Genomic DNA, 13,570 nt, shown 5'->3' on the forward strand with positions numbered 1-13,570 from the left:
CATGGTGAAACCTCATCTCTACTAAAAATACAAAAATTAGCCGGGCGTGGTGGCGGGTGCCTGTAATCCCAGCTACTCAGGAGGCTGAGTCAGGAGAATCGCTTGAACCTGGGAGGTGGAGGTTGAAGTGAGCCAAGATTGCACCACTGCACTCTAGCCTGGGCAACATCACAAAACAAAAACAAACAAACAAAAACCCCAAACCAACGACGTCCTCCCCCAATCCCCTCACCATTCTTTGCCCTCTGCCCGCTGAAGCTGTGACCCACTCCCTGCCTTGTCTCCAGAGTGTCGCCCATGTGAGATTGTACATCAAGTGCCAGCTTGGGTTTGATGGGGGTGAGCTGTACACGTGTGTTACCAGCACATATGTGTAAGTGTGTGGGTGTGAGCATGGAAACCTGTGCATATGTGGAGGCTTGTGTGTTTGTGGAGGGGCTGCGGGACCTGAGGACTTGTCACTGTGTGGCTGGGACCAGCTCTGTCCCTGCCTCTCCAGTCCCTCTGGCCCCTCCGTGCCCACCTGGTCACTGCGTTCACCTACCCATGCAGCCTCAGCTCCTCCTGTGGTCTCCCTGCTTCTGCCTTTGTTCCCGAGAGAAGCCCTTGGGCCCCGTGCCCAATCCATTTTCCATCTTCCTGACTGTCTCTCCTGGTCCATGAGCCGAACACTTTTTATCTTCATTTTTTTTTTTTTTTTTAAAGACAGAGCCTCACTCTGTTACCCAGGGTGTGGTGCAGTAGCGCTATCTCAGCTCACTGCAACCTCCACCTCCCAGGTTCAAGCGATTCTTCTGCCTCACCCTCCCAAGTAGCGAGGATTACAGGCGTACACCACCACGCCTGGCTAATTTTTGTATTTTTAGTGGAGATAGGGTTTTGCCATGTTGGTCAGGCTGGTCTCAAACTCCTGACCTCAAGTAATCTGCCTGCCTCGGCCTCTCAAAGTGCTGGGATTATAGGCATGAGCCACCACGCTCATCCTATTTTAATTTTTTTTTTTTTTTGAGATGGAGTCTTGCTCCGTTCTCAGGCTGGAGTGCAGTGGCGTGATCTCAGCTCACTGCAACCTCTGCCTCCCGGGTTCAAGCAATTCTCCTGCCTCAGCCTCCCGAGTAGCTGGGACTACAGGCGCCCACCACCACGCCTGGCTAATTTTTTGTATTTTTAGTAGAGACGGGGTTTCACCATGTTAGCCAGGATGGTCTCGATCTCCTGACCTCGTGGTCTGCCCGTCTTGGTCTCCCAAAGTGCTGGGATTACAGGCAAGAGCCGCTGCACCCGGCCTTTAATTTTTGATCGCAGTAAAATGCACATCACAGAAAATCAGCATCATGACCACGTCCCACTGCAGAGGTCAGTGGCATTCAACACATTTACATTGCTGGGCAACCCTCAGCACCTGTCTCCAGGGCTCTTTCATCTCCCCAGACTAAAACTCTGCCCCATGAAACCCTCATTCTCCATCCCCCCTGCACCCCCGGCACCCACCGTTCTGTTTTCTGTCTCTGCAGATTCAATTGCTGTAGGGACCCCATGAGTGTGGAATCAGACGGTATTGGTCCTTTCGTGACTGGCTTATTTCACAGAGCCCGATGCCGTCGAGGTCCATCCATGCTGAGGCAGGTGTCCGACTCCCCTTCCTCTATTTCGCTGAGCCGTATCCCGTGGTGTGGATTCCCGTGGTGTGGATTCCCGTGGTGTGGATTCCCGTGGTGTGGATTCCCGTGGTGTGGATCCCCGTGGTGTGGATTCCCGTGGTGTGGATTCCCGTGGTGTGGATTCCCGTGGTGTGGATTCCCGTGGTGTGGATGGAGCACACTGTGCTCATTCACTTGCCTGTCAGTGGACACGTGGGCAGCTCCCATCTCTCAGCTTCTGTGAATAATGTCTCTGGGAACGTGGGTGAGCACCTGCCTCTCAGATCCTGCTTTCAATCCTTTTGGGTGGGGGCTGGGCACGGTGGCTCACGCCTGTCATCCCAGCACTTTGGGAGGCCAAGGAGGGTGGATCACCTAAGGTCAGGAGTTTGCGACTAGCCTGACCAACGTGGTGAAACCCTGTCTCTACCAAAAACAAAACAAAACAAAATTAGCCGAGTGTGGTGGCAGGCGCCTGTCACCCCAGCTACTCGGGAGGCTGAGGCAGGAAGATCTCTTGAACCTGGGAGGCGGAGGCTGCAGTGAGCCGAGATCACGCCACTGCACTTCAGCCTGGGAGACAGAGCGAGCCTCTGTCTTCAAACAAAAACAACAACAACAACTACAACAAATTAATCCTTTTGGTTTTTTTTTTTTTTTTTTGAGACTGAGTTTCACTCTTGTTGCCCAGGCTGGAGTGCAGTCGTGCAATCTCGGCTCACTGCAACCTCTACCTCCTGGGTTCAAGCGATTCTCCTGCCTCAGCCTCCCGAGTAGCGGGGACTACAGGTGCACGCCACCATGCCCAGCTAATTTTCTTTTTCTTTTTCTTTTTTTTTTTGAGTCAGAGTTTCACTGTTGTTGCCCAGGCTGGTGTGCAATGGTGTCATCTTGGCTCACTGCAACCTCCACCTCCTGGGTTCAAACGATTCTCCTGCCTCAGCCTCTCAAGTAGCTGGGACTACAGGCATACGCCACCACGCCCGGCTAATTTTTTAAATATTTTTAGTAAAGACAGGGTTTCTCCATGTTGGTCAGGCTGGTTCGAACTCCCAACCTTAGGTGATCTGCCTGCCTCAGCCTCCCAAAGTGCTGGGATTTTAGGCGTGAGTCACCACGCCTGGCAGGGCCACACTCATGAACTACAGAGCCCCCACCTCACTAGCACTGGTCCACTCATTGTCCAGATTCATTTGGTCCACAGATATTTACAGAGCATCCCCAGCTGCTGGATGCTGGGACCCACCAGTGGGCAAGAGGGCCATGCCCACCCCTTCCTGGAGGAGACGCTCACTGGGTAAATGCAGAGATTCAGTGTTGGGGTGACCCCAGCACACAGCCCTGAGGGAGGAAGCACAGTGATTTCATCGGATTTGCTTTTCTCTTTCGCCTCGGATTCCGTCCAACCCCTGGAAGGACCTCTGAGGTGCTCCACGGCTGGTTCTAGGCCCCATTCAAGCCTCCTCCTCCAGGAAGCCTTCCCAGTCCTGGGCATCTGTAGCCAGCTTGGCCTTTCTCACCGGTGGCCTGGGACACCTCCCATTCTGAACTGCTGTGTTTTGGGTTTACTGTTCTCTGGCTTTTGGTCCCAGCTGGACGGTGGCCTCTTGTGCTCAGGGACAAGGCGGGGAGCATCCATGCACCCCCACAGTGCCCAGGCTGGGGTCTGTGCCCGCCAGGCCCCCAGCAAAGCCTGGATGATTCGGGCTGGGCTGCTCTCCTGCCGCTGTCCTGTTGCTGGCCTCGCCGTATCAGCTGGTGACCATCACACCTCCTGCACCCGTCATCCCGCCCTGCACGCCCCCACCGCGTGGATGAGCTCCCTGGGGAGTTAATGGCTAATGGAGTCTCCACTGTCTCTTGTCAAATGCAGCCATCATCAGCTGGCGCTTTCAGGGACCTTCTGCCGTCCCCACCCTATTCTCAGGTTGCTCCTACTGACACCACTTAATGGTGGACCCCAACACGAGGGCACAGGCAATGCCCTCCCAGCACCACTGTGGGTGCCACCGGGCATGACTTCCTAGAGACCCACAGAGCAACACCTGGAAATTCAGCTGAGGCATTGGGACCCCAACCTCTCCCAGAGTGGCCCCAGCTCCACGGCATCTGCATGGCTCCAGCCGTGAGCAGAGCCACCCCAACCTCCGTCCTGACCCAGGGCGCCGGAGTTCCACTGCGGATCTCACCACCACACAAGTCGGACCTGCTAGGAAGCCCTTCCTGGCCACCAGCTCTCGGGCCGATGCACACAACAGGGCCTTCTGAATTCCCTGAGGTTAAGGTTCCCCTTGAGTCTCCTGGGCTACAAGCAAATTCCCCGAGGGGAGAAGTCCAGGCTGACACAGCCTCCTGCACCCCTGCCTTGGGAGGCCACACCTCGTTTGCCTCTAGAACAGACGATTGGGGAGCATTGTTTGCAGAGTTCTCTCTCTCTGGGTAAGTTCCAGAGCCACATCTCAGTGGATCCTCCATGGACTGGGTGAAAGGCTCTCGTGTGTTTATGGCTGGGTCCCTCGCTTGGGAGCTGCCCCCGGGTGGGCGGCCTCTCCAGCCTGTTTGAGTGCTCCACCCGGAGCAGGAAGAGGGCTGTGTGCTCTGGGCAGTGGTTCCTTGGGCACTGCATTGTCTTTTCTTCCCTCCAGGGCCCACCTTCCCTGGCTGCTGCATGCTAGCCGAGGGCAGGCCCCTTTTGCCAGCTGAAGGCAGAAAGGCCGGCAGCCCTGGGGTGGGGGCGGGCAGAGAAACCCCCCGGAGTGGTCTCCGTTCTTCTAAAAGTGACGTTGAGCCACGTGTCGCAGGCAGCTGGCAGGGTGGCGGTTCGGTCTTTCGTTACAGCCTTGCATCACTGCGGTCTCCCACCCAGGGAGCATCTCTGTCCAACCACAGCGAGCCTCCAGCTCCTACCCTCTGCCTGGGCTGGGGCAGAGCCTGGGGTCTGGGTGGAAGAAGCGTGACTCTGGGATTAGACCTTCCAAAGCAGGTTCCTCTTGGGAGTCAGCCCGGGTCTAAACGCAGCTGGGCATGAAGCGGGTGCCATCGGATGTCGAGTTAGGAGGACGAGACCTCCAGCCCCGGCATCCGCATGTCTCTTTGGAAACCAGCTTTGTCTGCGCCCCTGGGGACACCGTCTGCCGTGGCCTCCCGCTGTCCTCCCCGGCACAGGCAGGGGGTCTCCCTCCTCCACTGCCACTCCCTCGGCCTCGCCCTCCTCGCCAGGCACCTGGCTTTTCCCTGCCGACTCCCCCCCGGGGGGCTGCGGCCCCCAGAAAGGCTGCACTCTGGGAGCAGAGTGGCCTGAAACCAGAGAAAAGAACGCCGGGGATTTGGCTTAAACTCGTTAAACCCAATGAACCCTCTCGCCGAACGATCGCAGTCTGCGCCCGGTCTTTTAATCTCGTTCGGGCCTCGGGGTAATTTGTTTAGCTGTGCTGATCAGCTGAAGGTTAATTCAATTGGACTTGGATTATTTATTTGTGCCCGGATTTGCTAAGTGTCATTGGAGGTACATGAGGTCTTTATTATGGCAGCGAGATGGCTTCATTAGGGTGAGGGCCACTCCCGCCAGATCCGCCCCCTCCCGCCAGCTCCAGGCTGAGACAGTCTTGGGAAGCTGGAGCCCCGGGTGCAGTGGCTCTTGTTCCTGATGCAGGGGATACCTGAGCACTGTGCTGGGAGTGCAGCCTCGCCCAGCTCTAGTGTTGACACCAGACGGTTCTGTCACGTGACCCATCCTAACCGAGGCCGAAGGACCTGCTTCCCAGGACCTGTCCCCTCCCTCAGGGGGACCTAAAGGCATTTTCCCCACCCGCCTCAGTGCTCCTGTCCCCTCCCTCAGGGAGACCTAAAGGCATTTTCCCCACCCGCCTCAGTGCTCCTGTCCCCTCCCTCAGGGGGACCTAAAGGCATTTTCCCCACCCGCCTCAGTGCTCCCATCCACACATTGGGAACAGCACCCTGCCCTCCTGCGACCTCCCAGGCTGGGCTTTGTAGCTCCAGCCCCCACCCCGCCCGGTGACCGGGGCAGAAGGACGCTGAGGTCGCAGAGCGGGCAGCCGGGTTGGCCGGGCGGGCAGACCTCCTGCACAGAGCCGGGATCCTTCCCAGGCAGCGGCAGATGATGGATTGCACGTGGACACTGCCTGGGATGCGTGCGACTTGGCAGCCTGCCCCTTTCCTGCCCTGGGATCAGACGCCCTGGCGGGTGTCCTTTTCCTGGTCCACTGTCCTAGCCCAGGACGGTGTCTGGAGGGGGGAGGCTTGCCCCCGTGCCTGTGTCCTCGGGCCACCTGCCTGTCCCTGCCCACTCCAGCCATGGAGGGGCAGGATGGGCTGTGGAGACTCAGGGAGTTCTGGGGTGGCACAGAGGGCCCAGGCTGGAGGCTGTAGGAACCAAGGCCGTGGGAAATGTGGGAGGGATGGCAAGTGCCCCCGAGGAGTAGCCCAGGTGCCCTGGAGGCTGCTGAGAGGGTTGAGAGTGCAGAGACGAGGGACACAGGGAAGGCTTGGATTCTCTCGCCATCTTCAATGTTGGAGCCCAGACAGGGCAAGGCGAGGAGGGGTCCGGGACGAAGACGTCAGCCACATTCCTCCTTCCTGCGGGCTTCTTCTCCTTCTAGCCCTTCCAGGAGAGAAACCATCCCACAAGTCCACAGTAGTGGCGTCGCTGGGGCCACGTCTCCTGAGCAAACACTGTTTTCTAGGAGTCTGAGGGGCCTCGGCTATCTAGGTGAATCCCTTTGCAGGACGGTGAAGGAATCTGAAGCCCAGAGAGGGAGAGCAATGCCTCCTGGGTCACACAGCCCATCGGGGCAGGGCAGGGATGAACAGCGAGAAAAGGACCAGCGTGAGAGGAGAGCCCTGGCATTGATTCCTCAGCCAAGCCCAGCATCCACCCACATCCACACCTCACAGCTACTTGACAGGGAGGGCACCATTGCCCCTTTTCTAAGGTGAGAAAACGGAGGCTCAGAGAGGTTCAGCAACTTCTCCCACAGCTGCTCCATTGTAGAACTGCAGTTCCAGGTGTCCCTGAGCTCTCCCCTCCTGAGCCATCTGCTCCTGCCCTCCTATCCGAGCCCTGGCCCTCCCAGTGAAAGCCGGGTAGCGGCTGTTCAGAAGCCTTGGGGCTAGTCAATCCCAGCTGTCTTGGACCAGGGCCCCCCCCAGGAGGAGACTCTGAAGGATGCAGTTGAGAATACATGCTTTCTTTGGGAGGTGATCTCAGGAATTGCAGGGGAAAGAGGGGGAGTGTGTTAGTGAGGGCTCTCCGGAGAAACAGAACCAATGCACAGAGGAGATTTAGGCTGAGGAATCTGGTTTATGTGACTCTGGGGGCTGAGAAGTCCCACCATCTGTGTTGCAAGCTGGAAACCCAGGGAAGCCTGAGGTGTGATTCAAACTCAGCTAAGGTCCGGAGGCCTGAGAACCAGGGCAGCCGATGGTGGACATCCAGTCCCGGGGCAAGAGAGGATGAGATGTCCCGGCTCCAGTGGTGAGGCAGGAAATGAGGGGTGAACTCCTCCTCCCTCTGCCGTCTGTTCTATTCAAGCTCTTGAGGGATTGGATGACGCCCAGCCACTTAGGGAGGGCAGTCCACCTTCCTGAGTCCACAATTCAAATGCTGATGTAATCCAGAAACACTCTCACAGACACAATGTGTAATCTGGGCACCCCACAGTGCACTTAAGTGGACACATAAAATTAACCATCCCAAGGAGTGAGGTGGGTAAGGGAAGACTGGCCGCAATGGGTGTGTCTCCATGCCTGCCACCGCTGTGGGCAGCTGCTGGAGCACACAGCTCAAAGTCTTCCCTGAGGGAGAGGGAGCTGGGGAGCTGGGGTATTCATACCCCAGCTCTGTCAGGCATTGGCTGAATGTCCACACTCCTGGATCACTGCCTCTCATCCTCATGATGTCCCACGGTCCTCATTTCACAAGTGAGCTCTGGGTACATGGGGAGCATCAGTCACACCCTGGGTCAGTACCTCAGCTGTCCCTCACATGACATCCTCATTATCCACACTGCAAAGCAAACCATCCCTATGATGGGTTCATTGTGGATCATGACTTAGTGGGTCAAGAGTTTGGAAGTGGTTGGCCGGGCGCGGTGGCTCAACGCTTGTAATCCCAGCACTTTGGGAGACGGAGGCGGGGCGGATCACGGAGCAAGGAGATCGAGACCACGGTGAACCCCCTCTCAACTGAACATTAGCCAGGCGTGATGGCGCAAGCGTGTAGTCCCAGCTACCGAGAGAGGCTGAGACAGTGGCGTGAACCCGGGAGGCGGAGCAGTGAGCTGAGTGCGCCACTGCACTCCAGCCTGGGGACAGCAGCGAGACTCCGTCTCAAAAAAAAAAAAAAAAAAAAAGAGTTTGGAAGTGGCTCAGCTGGGCGGTTCTTCCGCTCCATGTGGCTGCCAGATGGTACCCTGCTGATGGGCGGTCTGGTCTAGAGGGTCCATGATGGCTTTACTTTTTTTTTTTTTTTTTTTTTGAGACAGAGTCTCGCTCTGTCGCCCAGGCTGGAGTGCAGTGGCGCAATCTCGGCTCACTGCAAGCTCCGCCTCCCGGGTTCATGCGATTCTCCTGCCTCAGCCTCTCCGAGTAGCTGGGACTACAGGCGTCCGCCACCACGCCCGGCTAATTTTTTGTATTTTTTAGTAGAGATGGGGTTTCACCGTGGTCTCGATCTCCTGACCTTGTGATCCGCCCGCCTCGGCCTCCCAAAGTGCTGGGATTACAAGCGTGAGCCACCGCGCCCGGCCCATGATGGCTTTACTTACATGCCTGGCATCTTGGCAGGGACAGCTGGAAGGCAAGGTTCAGGGACTGTCCACAGAGCTCCTCCCTGTGGCCTTTCCAGCACAGTGGTCTCAGGGTAGCTGGACTTCTTGCATGATAGCTCAGTGCTCCCAGAGCCACTGTCCCAAGAGACAGAAGGTGGAAACTGCCAGTCTCTTAGGCTAGGACCAGAAACCAGCATCCCTGCACCCACAGCCTTTTGGTAGTCATGAAATAAACATAACATTTATCATTTTAATCATTTGTAAGTGGGATTAAATACATTTACAATATCGTGCAACCATCGGCACTGTCTATACCTAAAACTTTTTCATCATCTGCAATAAAAACTCTGTATGCATTAAACCATAACTCTCCATCCTTCTGTCCTTCTTGCCCCTGGTACCCACCATTTTGCTCTCTACCTCTATGGATAAGGCCATTTCAGACACTTCACATAAGCAGAATCGTACAGTATCGGTTTTTTGGTGACTGGCTTATTTCACTTTACATAATGTCCTCGAGTTTCATCCGTATTGCAGCACATGACGGCACTTCATTCCCTTTTTAAAAATTTGTATTTATTTATTTTTTATTTATTTATTTTTGAGAGTGAGTTTCGCTCTTGTCACCCAGGCTGGAGTGCAATGGAGCGATCTCAGCTCACTGCAACCTCCGCCTCCTGGGTTCAAGCAATTCTCCTCCTTCAGCCTCCCAAGTAGCTGGGATCACAGGCACCAACCACCACGCCCAGCTAATTTTTGTATTTTTAGTAGATACGGGGTTTCACCATGTTGGCCAGGCTGGTCTCGATCTCCTGACCTCAGGCAGGTGACCTACCTGCCTTGGCCTCCCAAAGTGCTGGGATTATAGGCATGAGCCACCGCGCCCAGCCTTCATTCCCTTTTAAGGCTGAGTAATGCTCCACTATGTGGAAGGACCACCTTTTGTGTATCCATTCGTCAGTCCATGACACTTGGCTTGCTTTCCCCTTTTGGCTGTTGGGGATGGTGCTGCTGTGAACACGGGTGAACAAGTGACTGAGTCCCCACATGCTCTTGATGGAGCCTAGAGCCCACAGATTCAACGGGAGGGGGAACAGCCTCCTCTCAATGGGAGGTGGGCAAAGAATTTGCAGTATTTTTTCTGTTTGTTTGTAGACAAGGTCTTGCTCTGTCACCCAGGCTGGAGTACAGTGGCACCATCATAGCTTACTGCAGCCTCAACCTCCTAGGCTCAAGCGATCCTCCCACTTCAGCCTCCAGAGTAGTTAGGACTACAGGTGCATGCCACCAAGCTTGGCTAATTTTAATGTTTTTGTAGCAAAGGGATCTGGAGATGTTGCCTAGGCTGATCTCAAACTCCTGGGCTCAAGGGATCCTCCCACCTCAGCCTCTCAAAGTTGTTGGGATTACAGGCGTGAGTCACCTTTAATCCCCTGCACCGTGCTAGACAGAGATTGCTGAAGACTTTGTTCCCGGGGCCACATAGCAAATCTGCCAAATGGCAGAGGAAAGGGGAGATAGGGGCCTGGGGTCTGGAAAAATGAGGCTGGGTCTGGGGAAGACGGGTCAGAGGCAGTGTGGCCAGGAGATGCAGCTGGGAGAAGTGGAAGGAGAGGGTGGGGGTGGAGGCTTCTGGAGAGGGGTGGGCATGTATCATCCCTCAGGACTGGAGAGACTTGGGTTGGGTTCAGAGAAAACCGGGCTGGGGAGAATTTGAGAGCCCAGGCGTGAAGGCTGATGTGTGTCTGGGCTTCACCGCCCCTGAGCTGTGTGGCCAGGAGCCATCACTAAAACTCTCAAACATCCTTTTTTATAAGACGGGAATAATAATAGGACCCTTTCAAAGGGCGTCGAGGGAATTCAGAGGGAAAGTCTGTGCATACCTCTGACCTGGCTGTGATGTTAATTTTAGGAGTCAACTTGACTGGGGTAAGTGGCACCTAGAGAGCTGGTAAAAAACATCACTTCTGGCTGTGTCTGTGAGGCCGTAATGGCCAGCCGGGTGCGTCCAAACTCTCTTCAGCGGTCCCCAGGGCTGGCAGTTGGCAGGTCTTGTGGTCTCTGAGGCCTTGGGGGGCACCTCCCGTTGTTTGCCCCCACCTACATCTGCTCAGGACACGCTTCCCACCTCCACTGCCCCCTCTCCCTGCAGGACCACCTGCCTCTTCCTGCCTCCCTGCCCAGCCTGCCTTTTCCTTGCACGACAGCCAAAATCCCATTCCCCAGAGTTTCCAGAAGGGATCAGCACTTGAATCAGCAGACCAAATAGACGAGTCCACCCTCCCCAATGTGGGCACGTGTCACCCAAACCACTGAGGACCCCCTGGGACAAAGGCAGGGGAGGGGAGAATTCTCTCTCTTCCTGTGCTGGTACATCCATCTCCTCCTGACTTTGGACATCAAGTTCCTGTTCTCAGGCCTTCAAACTTCGACTGAATTGCTCCACTGGCTTCCCTGGGCCTTCAGCTTGCAGACAGCAGATGGTGGGGCTTCTCAGCCTCTGTGGTTCTGTGAACTGATTCCCATCCAGATCTCTCTCTGTCTCTGTCTCTCTCTCTGTCTGTCTCTCTCTCTCTGTACACACACGCACACACAGACACACACATATATCCTTTGGTTCTGTTTCTCTGGAGAACCCTGGCTAATCTGTGTGCACTTCCCAGGGGCCCAGCCTGAGCCAGAGCTGTCTGGGAGGCTGCAGCATGCACCGCCAGGAGCCCACATCAATCGGACGGCTGTGGGTTGGCAGGGGTGGGGGGTTCCCCTCTCAGCAGCATCCGGCTGGTGGTCCCAGTCGCCGGGGCCCCTGGCTTTCCTCACAGGGCTCTGCCTGTGGAAGGCTGGACTGGTTTCCTTCTTGGGCATCTCAGGGTCTCAGCAGAAACTGGGGGCTTCCTGAGGTCATGCTTCCAAAGGTGGGCTGTCCTCACTGCATGCCACCGGCCGACAGGAAGCATGGCTGGCCCAGCCCTCGGGGGAGGGAAATCCACTCTACTCATGACTGGGCAGGAAAAATGGGGCGTGAAGGATGGGAAGAGCCGTGGCGGCCACCCAGAGACCGGCCAGCTGGCATCTAGCTACATGAGGCCATGCAACAGTGGGAGTGGGTGGTGAGGCCAGGCAGGCAGGAGCGGCCCACTCTGCGGGGGTGTGGGGACAGACACGCACTCTATGGACTTGCCTCGGTGGCACCAGGAGTCACTGGGGGCACCCAGCAGGTGCATGCTTAATGCATCATGGGTGAGACGTAAACAGCCAGCCAGGCAGGTCCAAGCTCTCTTCAGTGGTCCCCAGGGCTGGCAACTGGCAGTGCAGGAAATGGGGTCCCCGAGGCCTTGGGGGGCACCTCCCGTTGTTCGCCCCCACCCACATCCGCTCAGGATGCGCTTCCCACCTCCACTGCCCCCTCTCCCTGCAGGGACACCTGCCTCTTCCTGCCTCCCCGCCCAGCCTGCCTTTTCCTTGCACGTCAGCCAAAATCCGATTCCCCCAAGACTCTGCCTCATCAAAGATCCTCTTTCTCATCACCATAATTTTCCATTTGTAGGTTAAGCTGCACCTGGGGTTCTCAGAAATCTGCTAACTCTCTTCCAACTCCCTGAACTCCTCAAACGCCTCGTCCTCCCCCACTTCTGTTGTTCAGCGGACAGGACGTAGCAGGCCGGGGCGTGGAGAGGGGGCGGCTGGGGGAGTGCCTGGTCTGGGAACATCTTCGGAGACCATGTATGGGTGGATGGGGAGCCAGGCTCCTCCATCAAGTCCATAGAACTGTTTACCTGGAAACAGCAAGACCGAGGCAGCTGTGCTCTCACCTTTTTGTCCATCCTCTCCAGGGGTCTGGAATCTGAGGCTCAAATCCCTTTCCCAGGAAGAAGAGGGCAACCAGCCCCTTTCAGCATGTCCCGTGCTCCGTGCACCTCTGTGACACCTGGTTACTGTACTCTGAAGCTTCGCACGCCCCCGCGGTCCCCATCGTAACCCCAGAAAACCAAGGCTCAGAAGGCAACAGGCTGCAGGGCACCTGGACGGTGATGAGGGCGGCTGTGAGATGACAATCCAGGTCTCTGGGATTTCAGTTAGGTTTGGAAGATAAAAATGTGTGAATAGGAAGCTATCACACAAGCTAGAACACGCCCAGTCCCAGATCAGGCTCTATTCCTGCGATTTGCTGTGGGTACAGAGGAGAGACTCTCCCTGGAGGTCCATGTGGACGGTGGCATTGGGGACGGCATCCCTGGCAGGGGGCACGACACGGACAAAGGCTGGGGGGAGGGAGGCTTGGGGCAGATTGAGTGCAGGATGCCTGTGTGTGACCAGGCCGGGCGGCTCCCAGGCCTTGGGGCAGCCAGACCCACCTTGCCTCAGGGCAGTGCTCACAGAAGCTGGGCAGGGAGTTAGCAGGACACCTGCAGGATCTCCCTGTGAGCCCCCTGCTGGCCAAGGGGAAGGAAGGAGGCCTCTGGAGATGGAGAGAGAAGCCAGAGCCCAGCCCTGGCACCTTGGGCCCTTGGGAAGCTGCTATCCAGGCAGGGTGGACTGGAGTCCCCGCAGGAGACCCCCAAGCCCAGAAGCACCTCTGCTGATACTGCCCCAGGTTCTCTGCCTTTCTGAGACGGTCCCAAGGTCACCACCCCGGAGAGGGTCATAGCCCCAGGCCAAGGGTGCTAGTCTGCCCTCCTTCCTCCCTCCTTCCCTCCTTCCTGCCCCCTTTCTCCCTCCTTCTTCCCCCCTCTTTTCTCCCTCCTCGTTCTTCTTACCCTCCGCCCTCCATCCCTCTCTCCTCTATGCCTCCCTCCTTCCATCTATCCTCCCTCTTTCCATCTCTCCCTCCCTCCTTCCTCCATCCATCCTCCTATCCATCCACCCTCCCATCTATCCATCCATCCATCCATCCACCCTCCCATTCATCCATTTATCTATTCATCCATCCATGCATCCATCCATCCACCGTCCCTTCTATCCCTCCATCCTCCCGTTCATCCATCCTCCCGTTCGTCCACCCTCCTATCCATCCACTCTCCCATTTATCCATCCTCCCATCCGCCCTACCATCCATCCATGCATCCATCCATCCATGCATCTATCCATCCATCCATTTATCCATCCACCCTCCCATCCATCCATGCATCCATCCATCCATCC

General features: G+C 56.6%; 2 pseudogenes; both read left to right on the forward strand.

The window, feature by feature from the left end:
• Positions 1–5,589: 5,589 nt before the first annotated feature.
• On the forward strand, positions 5,590–8,807 carry LOC116463018 (putative uncharacterized protein PSMG3-AS1; annotated as a pseudogene).
• LOC116463019 (large ribosomal subunit protein uL24-like) overlaps positions 8,051–13,570 on the forward strand; it is a 17,623-nt pseudogene continuing 12,103 nt past the window's right edge.

Source organism: Hylobates moloch, unplaced genomic scaffold (assembly GCF_009828535.3).
Source record: "Hylobates moloch isolate HMO894 unplaced genomic scaffold, HMol_V3 SCAFFOLD_24, whole genome shotgun sequence".
Taxonomy (NCBI): domain Eukaryota; kingdom Metazoa; phylum Chordata; class Mammalia; order Primates; family Hylobatidae; genus Hylobates; species Hylobates moloch.